This window comes from Schistocerca cancellata, chromosome 4, assembly GCF_023864275.1.
Source record: "Schistocerca cancellata isolate TAMUIC-IGC-003103 chromosome 4, iqSchCanc2.1, whole genome shotgun sequence".
Taxonomy (NCBI): Eukaryota; Metazoa; Arthropoda; class Insecta; order Orthoptera; family Acrididae; genus Schistocerca; species Schistocerca cancellata.
Window position 1 is genome coordinate 170,944,264 of NC_064629.1, and position 24,083 is coordinate 170,968,346.

The following is a 24,083-nucleotide window of genomic DNA, read 5'->3' on the forward strand; positions in this document are numbered from 1 at the left end:
CCATTTGAACCATTTGAGCTAACACTGCTGTGCCTCTTCAAAACATTGGACAATTTTGACCTCACGCCAAGTCGCCGCCACATTTGCCGATGATGGTCATCCGAGGTAGTAAAAAACTGGAATTTACCACTGGACACAATGCGACGCCATTCATCATCAGACCATACTCCGTGATCGCTGCACCATTCCAAACGAAGCCACTTGTGTTATGGTGTTAACGAAAGCTTACGCACAGGACAGTGATTCCCTAGTTTGTCTCCTGTCAGAGACTGACTAATGGCGCGGGACGACGGAGAATGTTGCAAGAAGTCCATTCCTTGTTTCCGGATCGCAGGCGCATATGAGAAGGGGTAACGACGTGCTTGTTGGACAATGCGACGATCCTTCCTTGTGGTGATCAGACGTGGTCAACTTTGACTGCGAGTATGCCAGCCCTCACGTTCCCAAGCGGTTCAAGTTAGAGCCATTATAACATCCGAATGGCCCACAAATATGGATATTGCATGACTCACTCGACAAGTAGAGACAAATGGAGACCCAAAATGAGACCCATTTGAAACTCTGTCAGATGCTGATAACGTTGTCTCAGACAAGTATATGGCATCTCCATGGGCTTTTCAGGAATCACTCAAAATCCGACGCTCTTCATGCATCCCACCACGCCTGGTAACAGCACTAAACACGAACAACGCCAATGCACTCTAGTGGTTGTTCTATCTGTTACAGAGAATTGCAACTCTAAACATAAACATACCCGCTGATGGTGTATACGTGTACGAAGTTATATTGGCATTCGACTGTGTCTTTTGTGTGCTTCACGTTTTTGTGGAATGCAGTGTAATGATGCAATTAAAATACCTAACTCCTCGGAGAGTTCTGTACGTGACGACCACGGGTTAACACCACATACTATACTTGTTGCTCACTTTTTTGCAATCAATACTTTCTTTGTAAGTTATGAGTTACCCCAGAAAAGTATTCCGTAAGTCATTATCAAGTGTAAATATGAGAAATTTGTTACGTCCTTGATTCGTTTTCATCTAACACTAGCAACTATATGAAGAACAAAGGTAACTGAATTTAATGGTTTGAGCAGCTCTGTAATATCCTTCATTGTCTAAGTTGTCATCAGTATGTACACGCAAAACTTTGAAGGATTCTACGATGTTTACTAACTCCTGTTCGTATCCTACATCAGTTGGTATGACCCAATTTCTTGTACAGAACTTGATTACAGTACGTTTTCTCAAAATTTAGGTAGGGTCCATTTTCAGAGAACCACTTAATAATTCTTTGAGCAACATCATTAAACATCTCTTCTGTCGCTTTCTCTGATGTGAGACTTATTATAATATTAGCATTGTCTGCAAAAAGTGGTAATTCTTCTTGACGAATGTCAGATGCATTGTCAGTCACCTGTGCAAGGAATAGGAGTGGACACAAAACTGAGCTTTGTGGGACTCCCTTCGTGATGTCTCCCTAGTCACTAAAATTTTCTTTTCTTTCAGCATTGTTTGATATGTTCAGCACAAGCTTTCCATTATATTTGTTAAATATGATTGAAAGCAGTTATGTATAAGGCCATCAGTCCCGTAAATCTTAATCTTTTATAATTAATCGTCAAATACAATTTCTAGCGAGGCTCTATGACGGTAGTTTTAGAGCCACATCATTGCCGTTAATGCAAACACTCAGTTCACCATGGGTGTTAAATTGATCTCTTAAATCACCGCAAAATCGATGACACCCTCAGACATACAGTTATTTGCAGGCCCACTCTTATGAATTTTCAAAAGGAAGTGGACTATTTTTGTCACCCATAATAGATGGGTGTTGTTTTCAACAGTCGGTTACACAGATCACATATTTTCACTGACAAGAGCCACTGAGGAACATGCACGCCTTTAGAGTATTCTTGAGTGTAGTGGACTGACCCGACAGCCAATCCACTATGACTTGTAGCCGAATAGCACGCGTTTAAGCTCACGCAGGCTGGCGTGAGGGCTGGAAAATGACAATGAATTATAGTAGCCAAAAATAGTACATAGCTTCTCGAATACTTAACTTTAATCCATAATTGGTGTACATCGCTCTTGTTGATACATTATATAATCTCAATATTAACTGGTAATGGCGCCTTGCTAGATCGTAGCGAATGACGTAGCTGAAGGCTATGCTAACTATCGTCTCGGCAAATGAGAGCGTAGTTCTCAGTGTAGCATCGCTAGCAAAGTCGGTCTTACAACTGGGGCGAGTGCTAGAATGTCTCTCTAGACCTGCCGTGTGGCGGCGCTCGGTCTGCCATCACTGACAGTGGCGACACGCGGGTCCGACGTATACTAACGGACCGCGGCCGATTTAAAGGCTACCACCTAGCAAGTGTGGTGTCTGGCGGTGACACCACATTGAGTGTAGTGGCTACCCACCCAATAAAAGCCATAAAGTTTCACAGATCAGATCAAAAGCGAAAGTTCTCGATCGTGGAGCTGAACGGAAATGGTTTAAACTCAACAGCTTTCGTATAATATCCACAGTGTTTCTTCTTCGAAAACAGGCCTAATCCCTATAAAACATAAAGTGAAAGTTATCTTTTGCTGTGTCCGCAAAATGATATGGCACAGGGTCATACAAAGAGAAGGCGCCACATGGCAGCGTCAGTCTCGAGACAGGTGCAACACAGTTAGCGTCAGAGCCATAGAGGCCTCACACAATACAGACTACGTTATACTTCCTCCTTACGTCACACAAATATTTTCCAGGTGAATAACCATCCGCCAAGCGCAGATATAAGCGGACACACGGCTCCACTCAGACAAAAAAATGGTTCAAATGGCTCTGAGCACTATGGGACTTAACATCGGAGGTCATCAGTGACCTAGAACTTAGAACTACTTAAACCTAACTAACCTAAGGACATCACACATCCATGCCCGAGGCAGGATTCGAACCTGCGAACGTAGAAGTCGCGCGGTTCCGGACTGAAGCGCCTAGAACCGCTCGGCCACCGCGGCCGGCGCTCCACTCAGACATAGCATGTTAAAAGTTAGTTCGACATTATCTGCACCATGCCTCAAGACAGCGTCAGGAATTTCACAGCCGCCAACTAGAAAAGCCTGACTGGAATTCTGCTAGTTATATTAATCATCGTCCACTTGATTCAGGAATAGACCAGAGTTAAATATAGGTCAGTGCCAGTGATGATTAAAACGCTGGCACGTGACAGCTTCAAACTGAAGTTGTTATCTGTTTTAGAGTAATTTTGTCATGTAAATTCGCCTAAGCCTATTTGGTCCTTTGATGCGGTTGAGTGGTTGCTGAATGAAAGCAAACCATCTCGACAACAACTACTTTCGATGAGAGGGGGTTCTCTTCCAATCACATGTATTTCCGATGCCAAGACAGAAACTCTTGTAGCTACTCGTGAAGAGTCACCTGATTATTGTTTACATGTGTAAAGATACCATATGTTTGATTTAACACAAGTAGAAATGCAATGGCCATTCTGGAGCAAATATGCACACTGGTTTCTCCTTGGACTGCGGCAGGTAGCGGCATGTGGAGGGCTGCAGAGGCTCTGGCGGCAGCGGCAGGATGACGTCAACATACCCCTTCCTCTCCAAAGCCACACCCCTGTCATGGAAATGACACCCACTCAGAGACCTTCTAAGCCACTCACATACATACATACATACACTTATTTCTCCCAATCTTAGTAAACTATTTTATGGTCCAATCACATCTTTCACCTCCTTGTTAAGCCACACCATTTATTTGGAAATAGGTCAATCAGCAAACTTCAAAGCTGACACACACGCGCATATTTAGATTTCCCAAACAGAACCCGGTATTTTATCGTCGAATCACATTTTTTCAAATTTACCCCTCCTTGTGGAAATATGAGAGTCAGAGAATTTCTATCCCAACACATATTTTGCTCTCCTAGTCACAGGTCAGGTTAAGGCAGTTATTATGTACCCCACATTTGGCCAACTTGTTGTCGGTGCCCAACTTGGCAACGATTAAATTGTATATTTGTACCAGACTTGGTGTAAGACACAATGCACATCAAATTCAATATCACAATGTTATTTCCACATTTAATTTATCTGTATTATTCTCCTATTACTGTACAAACACAAGTAACTCATTTATTGGAATTATTGTTGTAACTTACACTTGATGTCTAAAAAATGACTTTGGAGCCTCATATTAAGTACCACAATGTTGCTTCCGCGTCCAAATTGTCTCTAATGTTTACCAAAATACGTAAAGATACTGGTATTCTAACCTTAGGTCTACCTGAGTATATGTTCCACAGGTAGTACAAAACGGAACTTTATTTTCGATCTAAGATCTACTTGAAGCTACGTTCCACAGGTGATACAAAAACGAACTTTCGAGAATGGGTGTGTCATTTATCGACCAGAATTGTGGTGCCAAGTCTCTCTAAAATAAGTTTACAAACTATATTTCCCTTCCTTTCCATAATATGCTATTAAATAATACCAAGTGGCATAGCACGTTTAGCAACTGAAATCACATTTTCGGACACTTAAACACAACAAACCACAAATCTTACTAAAATGATGTGTTTTGGTGAGATATTTAATGAGGTATATCACATAAACTCCATATTTTCATAATACGAAAGCATAACAACGAAAAGACCAAATACGCCAAGTTAGCTTCATAAGCGCTTTGATCATCATGCTACCTGTTTACGTTGTATGTGTCAAAGAAATTCTACGTTCTCTTCAATGTATAGTACTACTATGAGTTTCAGGAGTAGTAAAACTTTTGGACAAGGTTCAACGAAGAGAAAAGTTCGAACTCTTATCTTAGAGAAGTGTAGTTCCTTCTTTGTAGCAAAGGAAAATAGCACATTAAGATACAATAATATACTCTGTTTCACTTTCTATAACAGCGCAAATCACTTGTGACTCACTTACTGGCACTACTGTTGTAACATAAAGATTATACTACCCTCGGTGACCATAATAGGTCGATCTTTGTACTAAAGTAAAATAGCACATGAAAGAAACTACAAATTGTCTGCACTATTGTTCTATAACAGTACAAAACAGACATAGGTCATGTATTGGCACTACTGATGTAAATTACAGATGAGTTACACTTGGCAATGGTAACAGTTCGATTTTTACATCAAGGTAACATTACGCTTCAAAGAAACCATAAACTGCCTTTATTGTTTATCGAAAATATCCTAAGATTTGTTCTACACCCGAACACGACGACTGTCGATAGATCTCTGCACACATTCGATGGAAGGCAAACTGGACCCTCTATTTAAGCGTCACAGTGTTATTCCCATGTGTAAATTCTCTGTATTTTTATGTGAAAAACTCGCCGTAGTTCGACTAAAGAAATGCAGTATCTACCAGAATCCACTGATCAAGGCACAGCATACGCAGCGATTGGAGCCACCCTCCCTGTTTCTGGAATCCGTACGATACCAGATACTTTAGTTGAATACTCCCAGCACGACATTCATTTTCTAAATGCGATGTTCAATGTGCAGCATATGTGGCGATCGGAGACAGTCTTCGTGGTACTGGAATCCGCACAACGCCAGAAACTTCACTGGTGTACGCAGCATGCAACACTTCTTCTAGCTGAGAACCTCATAATCTATCGGAATTTGCCACAGAACTTTTACTACATTAGTTAAACTGCTGGTAAAATCTATATACAATGCAACCATCCTGTTAAGCAGATTCGAATGGGTATGATGGTTATACTCAGGGTTTTTTGTTTATCATCGAATGTAGCACAATACAGTGAACGTCTTTGGGTCCATCATTTTCTGTTTGTATACCACTACCCTTTGGTAATTACAGTGAATATTGATATCTTGTATACCTACCAGTCATATCCACATTTTGCTATATATTGTATTTAAAGTAACCTGTAAGCTTTCTATGCACATATGCAATGGATTGCAATATTTCCTCTAGGAAATTATATTCTTCCTCCATGGCAATTGTTTGTGCTAAATACTCCAGTATATGTTCGTTGATTTTGAGTTCTTTCATTTTGAGTTTTTTTTTTTAAACAATACCACTTAAAGGAGTAACTTAAAGTTTGTTTGATACATTTGATATTATTCTTAAGACCTGTGGAACAACGTTATTCATGGCAACAATTCTAATTTTGCGATATATTTGGCACTATTGTATGTCCTGGCTTGAGAAAAATGTCTCCCCAGCTTTAATATAACACTGATGTATAATAATTATATCGTTTTTGTGGTGCGAAGTACGTGTTAACAATTTCCATATAGCTTGCAGGTGAATAATTAAAGCTATAAGTAGACAGAACGTAGTTTATAATCTTTTCTCGTTCTTGATTGTCTGCATTCTTATTGCCCCAGTAAACAAATTGCTTAACAGTGATAAACACAGCTCAGCAACTGTTGCGTGAACTATCCAATAGCGTACGCCTCATACAGAGTATAGTGGAGCACATTTCAAATCCTGTTTGTTGGCGTTTCAAGAACTTAGAAAGTATTCCACAATGTCAAACACACCATCCACTCTGTGGTTATAAATCATAGTTTCAAGTCTGGTGACTGCATGTTTCTTCTCCAAGGAAGGCATAAAAGATTTCCATAGATAATGTTTAAGAACGCTTTATTAAATCGATAAGATGTTTGCCAATATCATTGCTTACAAATGTTCAAATGTGTGTGAATTCCTAATGGAACAAACTGCTGATGTCATCGGTCCCTAGACTTACACATTACCTAAACTAACTTTAACTAACTTATGCTAAGAGTAACATACACACACCCACGCCCGAAGGAGCACTCGAACCTCTGGCGGGAGGGGCCGCGCGATCCGTGACATAGTGCCCTCAACCGTGCGGCCGCTCCACGCAGCATCAATGATTCCCCACGAGCTTGTGATGTGAAGTATATATACAGGGTGGTCCACTGATCGTGACCAGGCCAAATATCTTACGAAATAAGCGTCAAATGAAAAAACTACAAAGAACAAAACTTGTCTAGCTTGAAGTGGAAAACCAGATGGCGCTATGGTTGGCCCGCTAGATGGTGCTGCTATATGTCAAACGGATAACTGCGTTTTTTTTTTTTTTTACAATAGGAACCCCCATGTTTTATTACATATTCGTGTAGTAAAGAAATATGAATGTTTTAGTTGGACCACTTTTTTCGCTATGTGATAAATGGCGCTGTAATGGTCACAAACATATGGCTCACAATTTTACATGAACATTGGTAACAGGTAGGTTTTATAAATTAAACTACAGAACGTAGGTACGTCTGAACATTTTATTTCGGTTGTTCCAGTGTGATACATGTACCTTTGTGAACATGTTTCTGAGAACGCCTGCTGTTACAGCGTGATTACCTGGAAATACCACATTAATGCAATAAATGCTCAAAATGATGTCCGTCAACTTCAATGCATTTGGCAAAATGTGTAACGAAATTCCTCTAAACAGCGAGTAGTTCGCCTTCCCTAATGTTCGCACATGCATTGACAATGCGCTGACGCATGTTGTCAGACGTTGTCGGTGGATCACGATAGCAAATGGCCTTCAACTTTCCCCACAGAAAGAACTCCGGGGCATCAGATCCGGTGAAAGTTCGGGCCATTGTATGGTACTTCGACGACCAATCCACCTGTCATGAAATATACTGTTCAATACCGCTTCAACCGCACGCGAGGTATGTGCCGGACATCAATCATATTGACAGTACATCGCCATTCTGTCATGCACTGAAACATCTTGTAGTAACATTGGTAAAACATGACGTAGGAAATCAGCATACATTGCATCATTTAGATTGCCATCGATAAAATGGGGGCCAATTATCCTTCCTCTGATAATGCCGCACCATACATTAACCCGCCAAGGTCGCTGATGTTCCACTCGTCGCAGCCATCGTGGATTTTCCGTTGCCCAATAGTGCATATTATGCCGGTTTCGTTACCGCTGTTGGTGAATGACGCTTCGTTACTAAATAGAACGCGTGCAAAAAATCTGTCATCGTCCCGTAATTTCTCTGGTGCCCAGTGACACAACTGTACACGACGTTCAAAGTCATCGCCATGCAACCCCTGGTGCATAGAAATATGGCACGGGTGCAATCGATGTTCATGTAGCATTCTCAACGCCGACGTTTTTGAGAATCCCGATTCTCGCGCAATTTGTCTGCTATTGATGTGCGGATTAGCCGCGACAGCAGCTAAAACACCTACTTGGGCATCATCATTTGTTGTAGGTCGTGGTTGACGTTTCACATGTGGCTGAACACTTCCAGTTTCCTTAAATAACGTAACTATCCGAGCAGCATACATAGCACACGCCCGTTGGGCATTTTGATCCCAATAGCCATACATCAACACGATATCGACCTTTTCCGCAATTGGTAAACGGTCGATTTTAATACGGGTAATGTATCACGAAGCAAATACCGTCCGCACTGTCGGAATGTTACGTGATACCACGTACTTATACGTTTGTGACAATTACAGCCCCATCACTCACTAAGTGAAAAAGTGGTCCAACTAAAACATTCATATTTCTTTACGTACTACACGAATATGTAACAAAAAATGTTGGTTCCTATTTTAAAAAACGCAGTTGATATCCGGTTGACGTATGACAGCGCCATCTAGCGGGCCAATCATAGCGCCATCGGGTTTTCCCCTTCAAGCTAGACGAATTTCGTTCTTTGTAGTTTTTTCGTTTGATGCTTGTTTCGTGACATATTTGGCCCGGTCACTATCAATGGACCACCCTGTATATATCCAGATCCGTAAGGTAATAGTCATCCATACTGAACTGCTGCACTAGCCTGGAAAGCTAATAGTGGAAGCTTTTCTAAATAGGTAACCATTAAACCGACAAAACATTTCCTTTTTATTATTGTGGACTGACCCTTCCATAACTGTTGTTGACAGTGCGCTAGTACACTGCGGGCCCCCTCTGGCAGCCAACTGATTCATGTGTACTTGGAAACTCTGTAATGGGAGGAACTACGACATCTGCAAGTTTGAATACGTCAACATGTCTCGACTTGTCTGAGACTTTGGTGACGAAGTGTCCGTACACTTCTTGGCACTATCACCTGACCTCAGAGAAATGCGGTGTTGAGGGAGGGGAGAAGTGTGGAAGTGGTGATGGATCTGGATGAAAGGATGTTTACATTGTACAGGGAGCGGGTAAAAATACGGAAAATCACAAAGACAACACAATAGCGTGCCCAGTACTGTGTAGAAAAATCGTTGGTATCCAAAACAGCTTACAGTCGTCTCATAGTGGACAAATCTACATCTGTATCAGTACTCCGCAATCCACCTTACGGCACGTGGCGGAGGGTACCCAGTACCATTACTATTGGCTCCCTTCCTGTTCCACTTGCAAAAAGAAAGAGGGAAAAATGACTATCCATATGCCTCCGTATGAGCCCTAATTTCTTGTATCTTGTCTTCGTATTCCTTACTCACACTGGATGTTGGAGGCAGCAGAGTCGTTCCGCAGTCAGCTTCACGTGACGGTTCTCTAAACTTTCCGATTTGAGATCCCCAAGCATTTCCGTAACACTTGCGTGTTATTCGATCCTACTAGTTACAAATCTAGCAGCCCGCCTCTGAATTGCTTCGACATCTTCCTTCAGTCCGACCTGGTACGAGTCCCAAACACTCGAGCAGTACTGAAGAATAGGTCGCACTATCGTACTATTTGCGCTCTCCTCTACAGATGAACCACATTTTCCTAGTATTCTGCCAATAAACCGAGATCGGCCATTCGCCATTTCTACCACAGTCCTCTCATGCTCGTTCCATTTCATATTTCTTTGCAACGTTACGCCCTGGTATTTAAACGACTTGAACGTGTCAAGCAGGACACTACTAATGCTGTATACGAAAATTTTGGGTTTGTCTTTCCTACTCATCCTCATTATCTTATGTTTTTCTGCATTCAGAGCTAGCTGCCATTCATCACAAAAATACAGCTCCTGTATGGATTTTCATGGAATCACGTACCATTCTTCCTGCCAAACAGTGGAAAATTTCGGTAATGATGATAGCGATCGTGTACTCTTCTCTCCACAGTAGACCACAGGGGCTCAATAATATTGAGACCTGGTCACTGTGGCAGCCAGGAAAGATGCGACAGTTCATCCTCACGTTCACAAAACTAGTCCCGGACCATGTGATCTGTGTAAACAGGGTCCCCATTGTCTTGGAAAACAGCGTCACCGTTGGAGAACAAACACTGTACCATGGGATGAACCTGACAAGCCAAAATTGTCATGTAATCCCTGCCAGTAATGCAATCTTGCAGAGTACCCGTGGGGCCTTTGGAATATTAAAATACGGCAGTCCAAATCATCAACGAACACCAACCACGTTTCACTCTTGGGACGTAAACTCGAGCAGAAGTTGGAAACGATGTCAAACAGGACTCATCCGACCAAATGACGTTCTTCCATTCCTCCATAGGTTAGGTCTGATGGCTTCAGCTCCAAGTTCTCCTGTATCGAGCATTTGCAACGCTGATGAGTGTTTTTGGAATCCTAGCACGACCTGCAATTCCCTGATTGCCGGCCGGAGTGGTCGAGCGGTTCTAGGCGCTTCAGTTGGGAACCGCACCACCGTTACGGTCGCAGGTTCGAATCCTGCCTCGGGCATGGATGTGTGTGATGTCCTTAGGTTAGTTAGGTTTAAGTAGTTCTAAGTTCTAGGGGACTGATGACCTCAGTTGTTAAGTCCCATAGTGCTCAGAGCCATTTGAACCAATTCCCTGATTATGGAACTCCCTTCGTGTTGTTTTGGTGCTAACAGTGTTAACGAGTACGACGTTCCATTCTGCAGCTCGCGTACTCTTATTTTTCGTCACGAACCTCTTCAACAAATATCTGTCGCGATTACTCTGTAGTCAATTACGTCCTTGTTGTGACTTATCAGATTACGTTCTTTTCGCTTTCCCTGTATGCGATATGAATTTTTGACACAGTCTTTTGAAACGTAAAACACTTCGTCTCCATTGGTTACGATTGCAGCCACCATATGAGCACGAACAATTTACCCACGTTCGAATTCTTTTAGTTCTGACATGGCGCAGTAACAAGTACCCAGAACACTGTTCTGGCCACGACACACACTTACAACGCATTGAGGGCACTTCATAGGCTCGATCATGGTCAAATACAACAGCGTAACTTGCAGGCTTGGCTGGAATCAGCATTTATGTTCAAGGTGTTCAAGGATGCGTTTCTCGCGGTGTTCCCATATACACACATAAAAAAAAAGTTTTCATCACCTCGGTTCCCAGAGTTTCGGAACCTGTACAGAAAATTGGAATAGAGATCAACATAAACATCATTTCAGCCCTTTTTATTGCTCATGAAAACCACACACTGCATGTTCTGCCACCACACAGCAAGACCTTCATAGGTGGTGGTCCAGATTCCTGTACACACCGGTACCTCTAATACCCAGTAGCACGTCCTCTTGCATTGATGCATGCCTGTATTCGTCGTGGCATACTAACCACAAGTTCATCAAGGCACTGTTGGTCCAGATTATTGCAATCCTTAACGGCGATTCGGCGAAGATCCCTCAGAGTAGTTGCTGGGTCACGTCGTCCATAAACAGCCCTTTTATTCTATCTCAGATATGTTCGATAGGGTTCATGTTTGGAGAACATGCTGGCCACTCTACTCGAGCGCTATCGTTAACCTGAAGGAAGTCATTCACAAGATGTGCACGATGGGGGCCGAATTGTCGTCCATGAAGACAAATGCCTCGTTAGCATGCTACTAATACGGTTGCACTATCGGTCGGAGGATGGCATTCACGTAAGGTACAGCCGTTACGTATCCTTCCATGATCACCAGCGGCGTGTGTCGGCCCCACGTAATGCCACCCCAAAACAGCAGGGAACCTCCAACTTGCTGCGCTCACTGGACAGTGTGTCTAAGGCGTTCAGCCTGACTGGGTTGCCTCCAAACACGTCTCCGACGATTGTCTGTTTGAAGGCACATTCGACACTCATCGGTGAAGAGAAAGTGATGCCAACCCTGAGCGGTGCATATGGCATGTTGTTGGGCCCATCTGTATCGCACTGATAGTGTCGTGGTTGCAAAGATGGCCCACGCTATGGATGTCGTGAATGAAGTTGCGCATCATGCAGCCTATTGCGCACAGTTTGAGTTGTAACTCGACGTCCTGTGGCTGCACGAAAAGCATTATTCAACATGGTGGCGTTGCTGTCAGTGTTCCTCCGAGCCATAATCCGTAGGTAGCGGTCATCCACTACAGTAGTAGCCCTTGGGCGGCCTGAGCGAGGCTTGTCATCGACAGTTCCTGTCTCTCTGTATCTTCTCCATGTCCGAACAACATCGCTTTAGTTCACTCCGAGACGCCTGAACACTTCCCTTGTTGAGAGCCCTAACTGGCACAAAGTAACAATGCGGACGAGATCGAACCACAGTATTGACTGTCTAGGCATGGGTGAACTACAGAGAACACGAGCCGTGTACCTCCTTCCTGGTGGAATGACTGGAACTGATCGGCTGTCGGACCCCCTCCGTCTAACAGGCGCTGTTCATGCATGGTTGTTTACATCTTTGGGCGGGTTTAGTTACATCTCTGAACAGTCAAAGGGACTGTGTCTGTGACGCAATATCAACAGTCAACGTCTGTCTTCAGGAATTCTGGGAACCGGAGTGATGCAAAACTTTTTTTTTGATGTGTGTATTTGTCCAACCCCTGAATCTAAAAACATTAGTTTCAACATTATGCATATAGCAACAGGAAAGCTGTTTACATTGTTTAGAGCTAATGGCATAACTACATTCCATGACCATTCAGTTGGTACAGTGGTAAACGATACGTTTTACAAGCAATTTCCGTTAGAGTATGTGGGGTATAAGAATTGCGACCTTATACCAAAGAGGATCTGAAATGTATTAAAAATTTAACTATGCAAGAAGTAAAAGGCAAAATGAAAATTCCCGAATGCTCTCAGTTATGAGAAGTGTTGTACACGCTGTACATATGTGCACAATCAGGCAATATGCGAATTCCATTACCGAGGGGGCAGGCTCCGATCGCTGCATATACTGTGCACTGGCGATCGGACTGTCGACATGTCTTTTGTGTGAAGGGACAGTATATGCTGTGCCGTGATCAATGAAATCACGCGGGTGTTGTATCGGTTTTAGCCTAACTATGAAGATTTTTTGACAAATAATACGAAGAACTTTGATGTGGGAAAACAATGTGACATTAAATTTGAGCCGCACGGTGTGGCCGCGAGGTTCGAGGTGCCATGTCACGGATTGCGCGGCCGCTCCCGGGCATGGGTGTGTGTGTGTTATTCTTAGCGTAAGTCAGTTTAAGTAGTCTGTAAGTCTAGGGACGGATAGCCTCAGCAGTTGGTCCCCTAGGAATTCACACACATTTGAACATTAAGCTTTGTACCCAGTATGTAAGAAGACGAAACTACTATCGTCATGAGATGGAGTAAAACAGTTCTTAATGTATTTTTCATAAATAATGTAGACAGTTTTCGGTTTTCTTAAAGTGCAATTTTCCTTTGCTGCAAAAATCAAATTATTGTGCCGGCCGCGGTGGTCTAGCGGTTCTGGCGCTGCAGTCCGGAACCGCGGGACTGCTACGGTCGCAGGTTCGAATCCTGCCTCGGGCATGGGTGTGTGTGATGTCCTTAGGTTAGTTAGGTTTAAGTAGTTCTAAGTTCAGGGAACTTATGACCTAAGGTGTTGAGTCCAATAGTGCTCAGAGCCATTTGAACCATCAAATTATTGTAATTGCCAAGTGTAACTTATTCTGTAAGTTAGATCAATAGTGCCAGTATGTGAGCCGTGTGTGTTTTGTACTGTTACAGAAACAGACAGTTCTTAGTTTCTTTAAATTGCTATTTTAGTTTGGTACAAAAATCAAACTTCTCGTTTGTGATCAGGCACCGAATTTTCCTCTATGGCTACCTAGTCCACGGGTATTTTTGTGGTGTCACCGCCAGACACCACACTTGCTAGGTGGTAGCTTTTAAATCGGCCGCGGTCCGCTAGTATACGACGGACCCGCGTGTCGCCACTGTCAGTAATTGCAGATCGAGCGCCACCACACGGCAGGTCTAGAGGGAGACGTACTAGCACTCGCCTCAGTTGTACAGCCGACGTTGCTAGCCATGGTTCACTGAGAATTACGCTCTCATTTGCCGAGACGATAGTTAGCATAGCCTTCAGCTACATTTGCTACGACCTAGCAAGGCGCCATTACCAGTTAGACATTGAGATTCTATTAATGTATCATCAAGAGCGATGTTCTACAAATGTGGATTAAAGTTAAGTATTCCAGAAGCTACGTACTTTTCTTTATAGCATTCATTACGTATCCTGTTTCAGACCTCACGCCAGCCTGCGTGAGTTTAAGCGCGTGCCTTTCGGCTTCCACTCATTGTGTCTAGGCTGTCTTGTCTAGACACAACAATTTGTACTCCTGAAACTCATAATAGTACGCTGAAGAGGACATGGTATGTCTTTGACAGAAGAAAACGAAATTGTCGCCATGTTGGTATAAGCGTTTGCGTATTTTAAGTGATACACTGTATAAAAGCGCTCTCAAAAGCGCACATTGTTGCTACAGTCTGTTGTGCGAAGGTATCGGAAAATGTGAAGTTATAGGCTAAACATGCTATAGATCTTGGTATTGTTTAGTAGTTAATTATGGAAAGGATAGGAAATGCAGTCAGCAGACTTTCTTTATTGAGCCTTGACACCATTTTTCCGATCGGTAAATGTAGCGTCCACGAGAGTTTGTTTTGTATCACCTGTGGGATGTAACCAAAAGTAACCCTAACGTCTAAAATAATTTAAAAAATTATATTAGCCACTAAGTAGCATGAATTATAATTTTCTAGTATATAACATGATACATTATCTTCTCTCTTAAAATGGTGCTTGTTCAGGTGCCATAAGTTCATTTTTGTGTCTTCAGTGGAACAGAAACGCAAGTAGGTTCAAATGGTTCTAATTACTATGGGACTTAACATCTGAGGTCATGAGTCCTCTAGACTTAGAACTACTTAAACCTATCTAACCTAAGGACATTGCGAGGTGCCGGGGCTAGCAGTGTATGTAACACTAAATTCTTCTCGAATCTTCATATGGAAATGATGCTCTAAGCCCCCCCTTTTCTAACTCCTACTTTTGCTGTTGCACATGGATTAAGAAGAAACGCGAACTGACTGTAATCGACCCTGCAAGTGGAGTAGAAAAGAGTTTGGCACCTGCAATAATTTAATTTGATAGACATTAATTAAATAAAGGAAAGTTTCAGTAACGTAGTGAGAAATGAAAGGGTTGCTCTACCGATTAACAGAATGAAAGTTCTGCCCAAAATACCAATTTGATTTATTATGACTAAACTCAAAATCATAAACAAAATCATAAACATTTACAATACATCAAATTGGATCAAACTGGATACTCAAATAAATGCTGTGAAGGTGAAGTTGTCCATAAACTAGATTGTGACATTTATGACGAAGTGGTATGTGGAGCCAATTCCTTGCAACTCAAATCTTAAGAGAAACACCCAGCCAACTCAACATTAATTGCTGCTACTGTAGTGATAACTCAGACAATGAACACCCAAGACAGAACAAAGTTAGAAAAGACGAACAGGCGCGCTCTGTTGAGCTCTGATTATCACAGTGCAAATTCCCTAATCTGTCGGTGCTGCGGACATACATTACCAAGCTGTGTTCTTAACTGCAAGGACACGATCTGGCGTACCGGAAGCGATGGCTGGTTGCTTCGACGTCCCGTCGTGGTGGTGATAATGTCGCGAGTATAGCCCGAAACAAATTGTCCTGGTCTGGTTGTTCCAGACTAAAGACTTCCTATCAATACAAATGCGCCTCTGAGGGAGACGAAGAAGGCTCGCCACACAATCACTGACGGTACAGTGATTGATTTTAACAAGCGAAGTCACACAGTAACTCCGATACAGTCAACTTTAGCCAAAACTGCCCAAGACAGACAACATAGGCCGCTTGTACGCAGAACGCTCAATTGCCAACTGTAATCGGAAAGTTACGTTGAAGTCGTAACTTCAGCAACTTCGTTAAACAGTTACAATCAAATAAAAGTATATTAGACAGCCAACGGAAGGCAGGCTGTCCAGAGCAGCGAGAGCTCAGTCTTGTAACCTACTCCGAGCGAAAGGCGAGAGCCAACTACCGCAAGTGCACCCGTACAAAACGAACACAGAACATTCCCGCCCCCACGACAGTTGTCATGGCTAAACGTTCTAATCAGTAACTCGAAAACCGGCGGAAAATTCCACTCTATTGCCGAAGCACTACCATTCGACCAATGGAGATTCTTGGCGCCAATTTCTGCGCCGATTTTGCTACGTCACGGAGCTATGCCCTGAGTAAGCCAATCACAGTTACGATTTTGCAGAAAACGCGGGAATTTTCCCGCCAAGACTGCCTGGGTACACAAGTCATTCCCACACCTCGCTGGTAGCCCACCAGAAAGTGTTTTCGCTAAGTTTCTGCGAAGTAACGGAACCTCTAGCCCAGCCGCTCCTTCAGGCCGCTGTGGGCGAGTCTCCTCCACTATTATGACAATGTCGGCGTCTGGACAGCATTCACTCGACTCCCTCACACCCGTCGGCTTAACCGTTTCAAGATCAGCAGTGCCCGCCTGTCACCGGACAACCCGGGTGACGAGAGACGCTGCGTGGGAAGTCCGCGTGTGAAGGAATAGCAACTTTTCACCGCATGCAATTAGAAAGGAAAATCGAATTACTCAGAGTGAGATAGAAATATGAGAGGGGGCTTCTGCCACCTCTCAACATCACACACAGGATTCGAACCTGCGACCGCAGCAGCAGCACGATTCCGGACTGAAGCGCCTAGAACTGTGGCCGGCAAACGCAAGTAGGCTTCAGATCTAAACAGAAATATCTTTAAAAATTTTGATAAATATTAGAGACAATTTAGATGTGGAAATATCACTGCGCTACTTAATTTGAGGGTCAGAGTCTTGTTTGAGGCGTCAAGTGAACCTTAACCCGCAATTTACACTAGTAATTCCAATAAGTGAATTGCATGTTTTGTATTGTTATAGAACAGTAATATAGGTAATTTAGATGTGGACTAACAATGCAATATTTAATTTGAAGGTCCACTGTGTCTTGTACCATGTGGGGCACAAAGATTGAACTATGCTCTTTAACTTGTTAGATCAGTGCTGCCAATAAGTGCAACACATGTGTTTTGTACTGTTGTAGAAGAATAATACAAGCAATTAATATATGGAAATAACACTGCGATATTTGATTTGAGGGCTTACTATGTCTTGCACCAACTGTGGTACAAATGGCACACTGTTATTCGGTGACTAGTAGTTTTTATGATGGTGTGTGTGTGTGTGTGTGTGTGTGTGTGTTATGTCCGAGGAATGGCTAGTGCACATATTTGGCCCAGAGCAGCCATACATCTTGCTTATGACGTGAATCACGGAAGAATTACTGTATGTGTGGAACATCAACCGTGTCAAAACCTAATATAGCCAGAAAAATCAGCGGTGGCAGAAAATTGTACAGATGGATTTTGGCATCATTCGTATTTTCTTATCTGAGATTTATTTTTCAAAGATGGAAGCGACATTCATCTGTCAAGAGTTTACTGCATCATGACGGTGGTTTCAATAAACCTCCATGTCCTGTATGCAATTTTGGTACTGCACAAAGTACCGGGTGATCAAAAAGTAAGTAATTCTGTAAAACTTCACCAATCTTGGTGATTTTGCGTTCTTTTATATGATTTGGAGTGTATTATTTTCATTTTTCTCTCTTGCACAGATTCACTGTTTTTGTCGCTCACACACACGCACGCACCTACAGACACACTATGCGTGCATCCATGCATGCTTATATACATTTAAACATCCAGTCATGCAACACTGAAATAAATTTGAAATTTGTACCACTGACGTAATGCAGTGCTGCTTCGTAGAGGCTCCACTTACGTCATTCTACTACTCGAGGTCGCTGCAGCAGGAACCTCAATGCCGCACGCAGCCGTGTCTGAAAGAGTTCGTGTCCGTTACCCTCTCTCCCGCTCTCTGAGTCAGCAAGGCGTTGAGGTAACAATGCGAACAGCAAATACGTCAGACAGCTTGACAGGCATTCTATGAAAAGGGAAAGAGAGAGAGAATGTAAGAAGATATTTCTCAAGGTCTGCATATACACATTCTCATACACAGAATGGGCAGTGGAATATACTATGTGATCAAAAGTATCCTGACACCCCCAGAAACATACATTTTTTTCATATTAGGCGCATTGTGCCGCCACTTACTGCCAGGTAATCCATATCAGCGACCTCAGTAGTCTTTAGACATCGTGAGACAACAGAATGGGGCTCTCCGCGGAACTCACGGACTTCGAACGTGGTCAGGTGATTGGGTGACACTTGTGTCATACGTCTGTACACGAGATTTTCACACTCTTAAACATCCCTACATACACTGTTTCCAATGTGATAGTGAAGTGGAAAAATATGTAAATGACCGAGTAGATAGTGTCGGAAGTTCCATGCGGCTTTTCGCGGATGATGCTGTAGTATACAGAGAAGTTGCAGCATTAGAAAATTATAGCGAAATGCAGGAAGATATGCAGCGGATAGGCACTTGGTGCAGGGAGTGGCAACTGACCCTTAACATAGACAAATGTAATGTATTGCGAATACATAGAAAGAAGGATCCTTCATTGTATGATTATATGATAGCGGAACAAACACTGGTAGCAGTTACTTCTGTAAAATATCTAGCAGTATGCGTGCGGAACGATTTGAAGTGGAATGATGATGTAAAATTAATTGTTGGTAAGGGGGGTACCAGGTTGAGATTCATTGGGAGAGTCCTTAGAAAATGTAGTCCATCAACAAAGGAGGTGGCTTACAAAACACTCGTTCGACCTATACTTGAGTATTGCTCATCAGTGTGGGATCCGTACCAGATCGGGTTGTTGGAGGAGACAGAGAAGATCCAAAGAAGAGCGGCGCGTTTCGTCACAGGGTTATTTGGTAACCGTGATAGCGTGACGGAGATGTTTCGTAAACTCAAGTGGCACTCTCTGCAAGAGGGGCGCTCTGCATCGCGGTGTAGCTTGCTGTCTAGGTTTCGATAGGGTGCGTTTCTGGATGAGGTATCGAATATATTGATTCCCCCTACTTATACCGCTCGAGGAGATCACGAATGTAAAATTAGAGAGATTCGAGTGCGCACGGAGGCTTTCCGGCAGTCGTTCTTCCCGCGGAACATACGCGACTGGAACAGGAAAGGGAGGTAATGACAGTGGCACGTAAAGTGCCCTCCGCCACACACCGTCCGCTGGGTGGCTTGCGGAGTATAAATGTAGATGTAGATATAGAAGTAGAAGGGACACGTACACCTCAAAAGCGTACAGGTGGACCTCGTCTGTTGACTGACAGAGACCGGCGACAGTTGGAGAGAGTCGTAATGTGTAATAGGCAGACATCTACCCAGACCATCACACAGGAATTCCAAAATGCATCAGGATCTACTCCAAGTACTATGACATATCGGTGGGAGGTAAGAAAATTTGGATTTCATGGTGGAACGGCTGCTTATAAGCCACAAATCATGCCGGTAAATGCCAAACGACGCCTCGCTTGGTGTAAGGAGCGTAAACATTTGTCGACTGAACAGTGGAAAAACGTTGTGTGGTGTGACGAATCAGGGTTCAAACGTGGCGATCCGATGGCAGGGTGTGGGTATGGCGAATGCCCGGTGAACGTCATCTGCCAGAGTATGTAGTGCCAACAGTAAAATTCGGAGGCGGTGGTGTTATGGTGTGGTCGTATTTTTCATGGAAGGGGCTGGCACCCTTTGTTGTTTTGCGTGGCTCTATCACAGCTCAGGCCTACACTGATGTTTTAAGCACCTTCTCGCTTCCCGCTGTTGAAGAGCAATTCGGGGATGGAAATTGCAGCTTTCAACACGGTCGAGCACCTGTTCATAACGCACGGCATGTGGTGGAGTCGTTACACCACAATAACATCCCAGTAATGGAGTGGCCTGCACAGAGTAATGACCTAAATCCTATAGAACACTTTGGAGATGTTTTGGAACGCAGACTTCGTGCCAAGCCTCACCGACCGACATCGATACCTTTCCTCAGTGCAGCACTCCGTGAAGGATGGGCTGCCATTCCCCAAAAAACCTACCAGCACCTGACTGAACGTATGCCTGCGAGAGTGGAATCTTTCATCAAGGCTAAGGGTGGGCCAACGTCACATTGAATTCCATCATTACCGATGGAGGAACCCACGAACTTGTAACTCAGTTTCAGCCGGATGTCCGACTACTTTTGATGACATAGTGTAGACGGAAGCGACTTTTCTGTATTTCCTTGCCCTTCTTTTCTTTGTCGATTATTTCTTTCCTCCGGTCATAAGCGTGATGGCAGTTGCTAGATTCCGGCCCTTCAACTGTAGAGTGGTAGGTACGCATCAGACCTCTCCTTTATGGAACTAAATGAAATTTTACAACTATAATTTGTCTGTGGCAGCTGACTTTGATGCTAACGTTGTAAATGATTGCTGATGTTGCGATGATGGGCATAACGCTGTTACTGATGATAGTCCAGATAGTGATGTGCATGCTGGCTGTGTTTCTGGTGGTTTATAGGCAGAGCGTAGTGGTCGTGAATGGCTAAAATAGGTACATGAGATAATTTGCGGAAAGAGGAAGACGGCGTTATGTTTGGATAAAAGATGGCAAACTTGGAGGCTACTTTCAAAAGAGCTGGACCGTAAGCCTGGGCAGTATGTACAGCTTCATGATAGTAAGGCGTAGGAACGACAAGGAATTTCAATTTGAGGAAGTTATTTGCTGCTCTGATGATTTCGGTGGGTTAGTCACGAACGCGGAATTTGTCGGAGCGTATCAACAAATATTTTGTCATTTACTGTGGCGATGAGAATTTTTAACTTCATGACACAAAGATGAAACTGACATAAATAATTTTATTAATGTTACTACGTATTTGCGAAGTAACGAAGTTCAAGGCTCAATTAGATCAGCAAAGTTGTTCATTTTTTTTCCGCAGCTGTTGTTAACATCTGTTACTATAGGTTATCCGTATAAAATTCTTTGTGTCGGAAATTTTACTGCCAACGCTAATTCATCCGAAGTTCCTGGAAGTTCGTAAGAAGCTCTACTCCTTCACTTTTTACAATTGAGGAATTGGTGTCTGAATCCAAACGTGGCTGTTCTATGTCATCTACGTGAACAAGATCCACAATCTGCTAGCACAGACGGAATCATCGCGACTGTGCGCAATGTAGTGTTAGAAGATTCACAGTTAAAAACGTATGACGTGGCTGATATCACAATTTTATTAGAGAAAGAAAAACCAGTTCGCTATATTTTACATGAAAATTTAATTTCGAGTAAGCTTTGTGCTGTGTGAATGCGGAATTTGATGGATGATGACCAACACTAAGCAAAAAGCCAATGCCGGTGTTGTTTCTTTGAAGCAGACACAGCCGCTTTCCTTCTCCATCCTTCTTCAGTCCGAGTTTGCATTCCTTCTCTCATGATCACGTCGCTGACGGGCTTCAAAACATTAGTCTTTCTTCTTTATTGATTTTGTACGCAAATTTGTTACGTTGAATGAGACATGGGTCTATTTCTTCACACCATACACCAAATAGAAATTAAAGCAGTGTGTGAATGCCGATGGCGCTACACCAAAAAGGATGAAGACGGTGTAGTACGTTTTATTGTGTGTTCTAGGAACTGAACCCAAATACCTCGCTTTTACGGACAGACATACTACCAACTATACTATCAAAGCATACGTAATGTATAGCCTCACCCGTCAATAGTTTCTCTTCATACTATACAAACACCGCAGTAAAAATATGACCTCAGAAACGTTCTTGAGATTTCGATAAAGAATAACTCTCACCCATATCAACCCAGTTGTGCTAAACATAGCGCGTCATAGTAGAGTCAATTTGGAGTTCGAAGGATATGCAGAAGAACCAGTGGCTGAGGACTTCTTTTACTGGAAAACAGTTAACATCTCGTATTTTTGTAGAAAGTATTAATGACTGTGAAACTGAGAAACGAGTGAGTTCAACACATTGTAAACAGGTTAGGGTTCGTAATGAGTTAATACATTCAACAAAGAACCATCCAGAATTTCTAATTGCTCTCCCTCTCTTTCTGTCACACACACACACACACACACACACACACACACACACACACACACACACACAAAACATGAACACCTCCGCATATTTAAACATCTTCTAGCTGATAGCCCTGTAATACCGAGATGAAATCAGAATTCGTCCCAGTAACATAATTCGTTGCTGCCTCTCATCCCTTCAACTTACGTTACTCGACAAATCGAGGATATCTCAATGCTACGGGAAACAGTATTCTCCTCTGTTAATCTCTTTCTGTGTGATAAATGCATTTACGTAATGATGTTATTGGAATGTATTTTCGATGCATTCTGGCGAGCTTTCTAAGAGAATGAAGAATTTGGTGCAGGTGGTCTGACATTATGTAAGTTTGTAATGCTACTGTATTTGAGGGTGTCACAAACTATATCTGAAACTAAAATTCGCACTGATCACGAAACCAGCCGTCTACACGAAATTTTACGTAATTACAAACTGCCATAAAGGTCATATGCATAACTGTGGCTGCCTATAGTGGAATATACACACAACGTTGGACAATTGCTACAGGGGTGTCATTGCCTGCGCCCACCTTACACCGGCGTCTAAATATACGTATTCAGACGCTAATATTGACAAGACATCTCTAGTTGAAAGACCCATCATTTAAAAAAAAAAACGAGGATGCTGGTTTTCATTAATCTCGCACCTTTCTAAGCTACATTTAGTCACAAAGTCCTTTCTGCATGTTCATTATTAATAGGCAATGCATTGCAAACTCTTTGAGTTAATCTTGAGGCACGTCTTATAGTATCCGCTTGCGTCAGATATCGATCGTTTCTATGGCTATTACGAAGAAGTGAGGTTACTACTTTAGCCATGTCAGTTGAATACCTACGCATGCAGATGTAAAGGGTTATTCATAAGTATCTCCATGGTTCCAAAGGATGACTGCGTGAAAACTACGAGACACACGGAAAATACTCACATATCGGTGGGTACAGCGTCTCTCCGTCAGTAAGGGGTGAAATTCATTGAAGTCGCTGACACGAATTGACTGGTACGGCGCGACAGCAGTCCGAATGGGTATTCTGTCCATTTGGTTGCCTATCTGCAGGCGCGAACTAATTTGACGCGACTATACGGAGCGGATGATACGTCCACGTGGTGTGATATACCTGCCACCAAGTGATGCCCTCTTCAACCACGCCATCCCGCATTTTACAAACCGAAACGTGGAGAGCTGCTCTGTTCACTGATACGTATCATTTACTGTGTGTCCTGTAGTTATTGCGCAGTCGTCTTTTGAAAACCCAGAGGTACTTGTGAATAAACCTGTCTAGGTTTGGATACAAAGTGTTGCACATTTTATCATACTGCCGATTCAAAAACTCGTGTATTTCTACAAGGCCTTCACGAACAAGTTTCAGTTTGGCTACTGTTCTTGTCCATTTTTTGATGTTCTATAACAACTGTTCCCAACAGGAGCAACACAGATCACTGTTAGGCATTGGAGAGAGATGAGGGAGCTTTTCAGCGCAAGGTCAATTAAGGGGGAAATGTGGATCACGAAAAACCTTTTCCAAAAAAAAAGGTTCTAAGTGTCAACATTCGAAACATCCAACTGTAGCTCATATGTGGATTGAAACCACAACTGTGATGGCTTACTGACTGATATATTGAGAGAACCATACAATACTGGCTAAGAAGAAAGCACTAACATTACCAGATGAGGTGAGGTTTTGCTTATTACATAGCACAAGTCGACGTCTGATATTATTAAGAAAATCCGGTTAAACAGTATTACAGACACAGAGGAATGG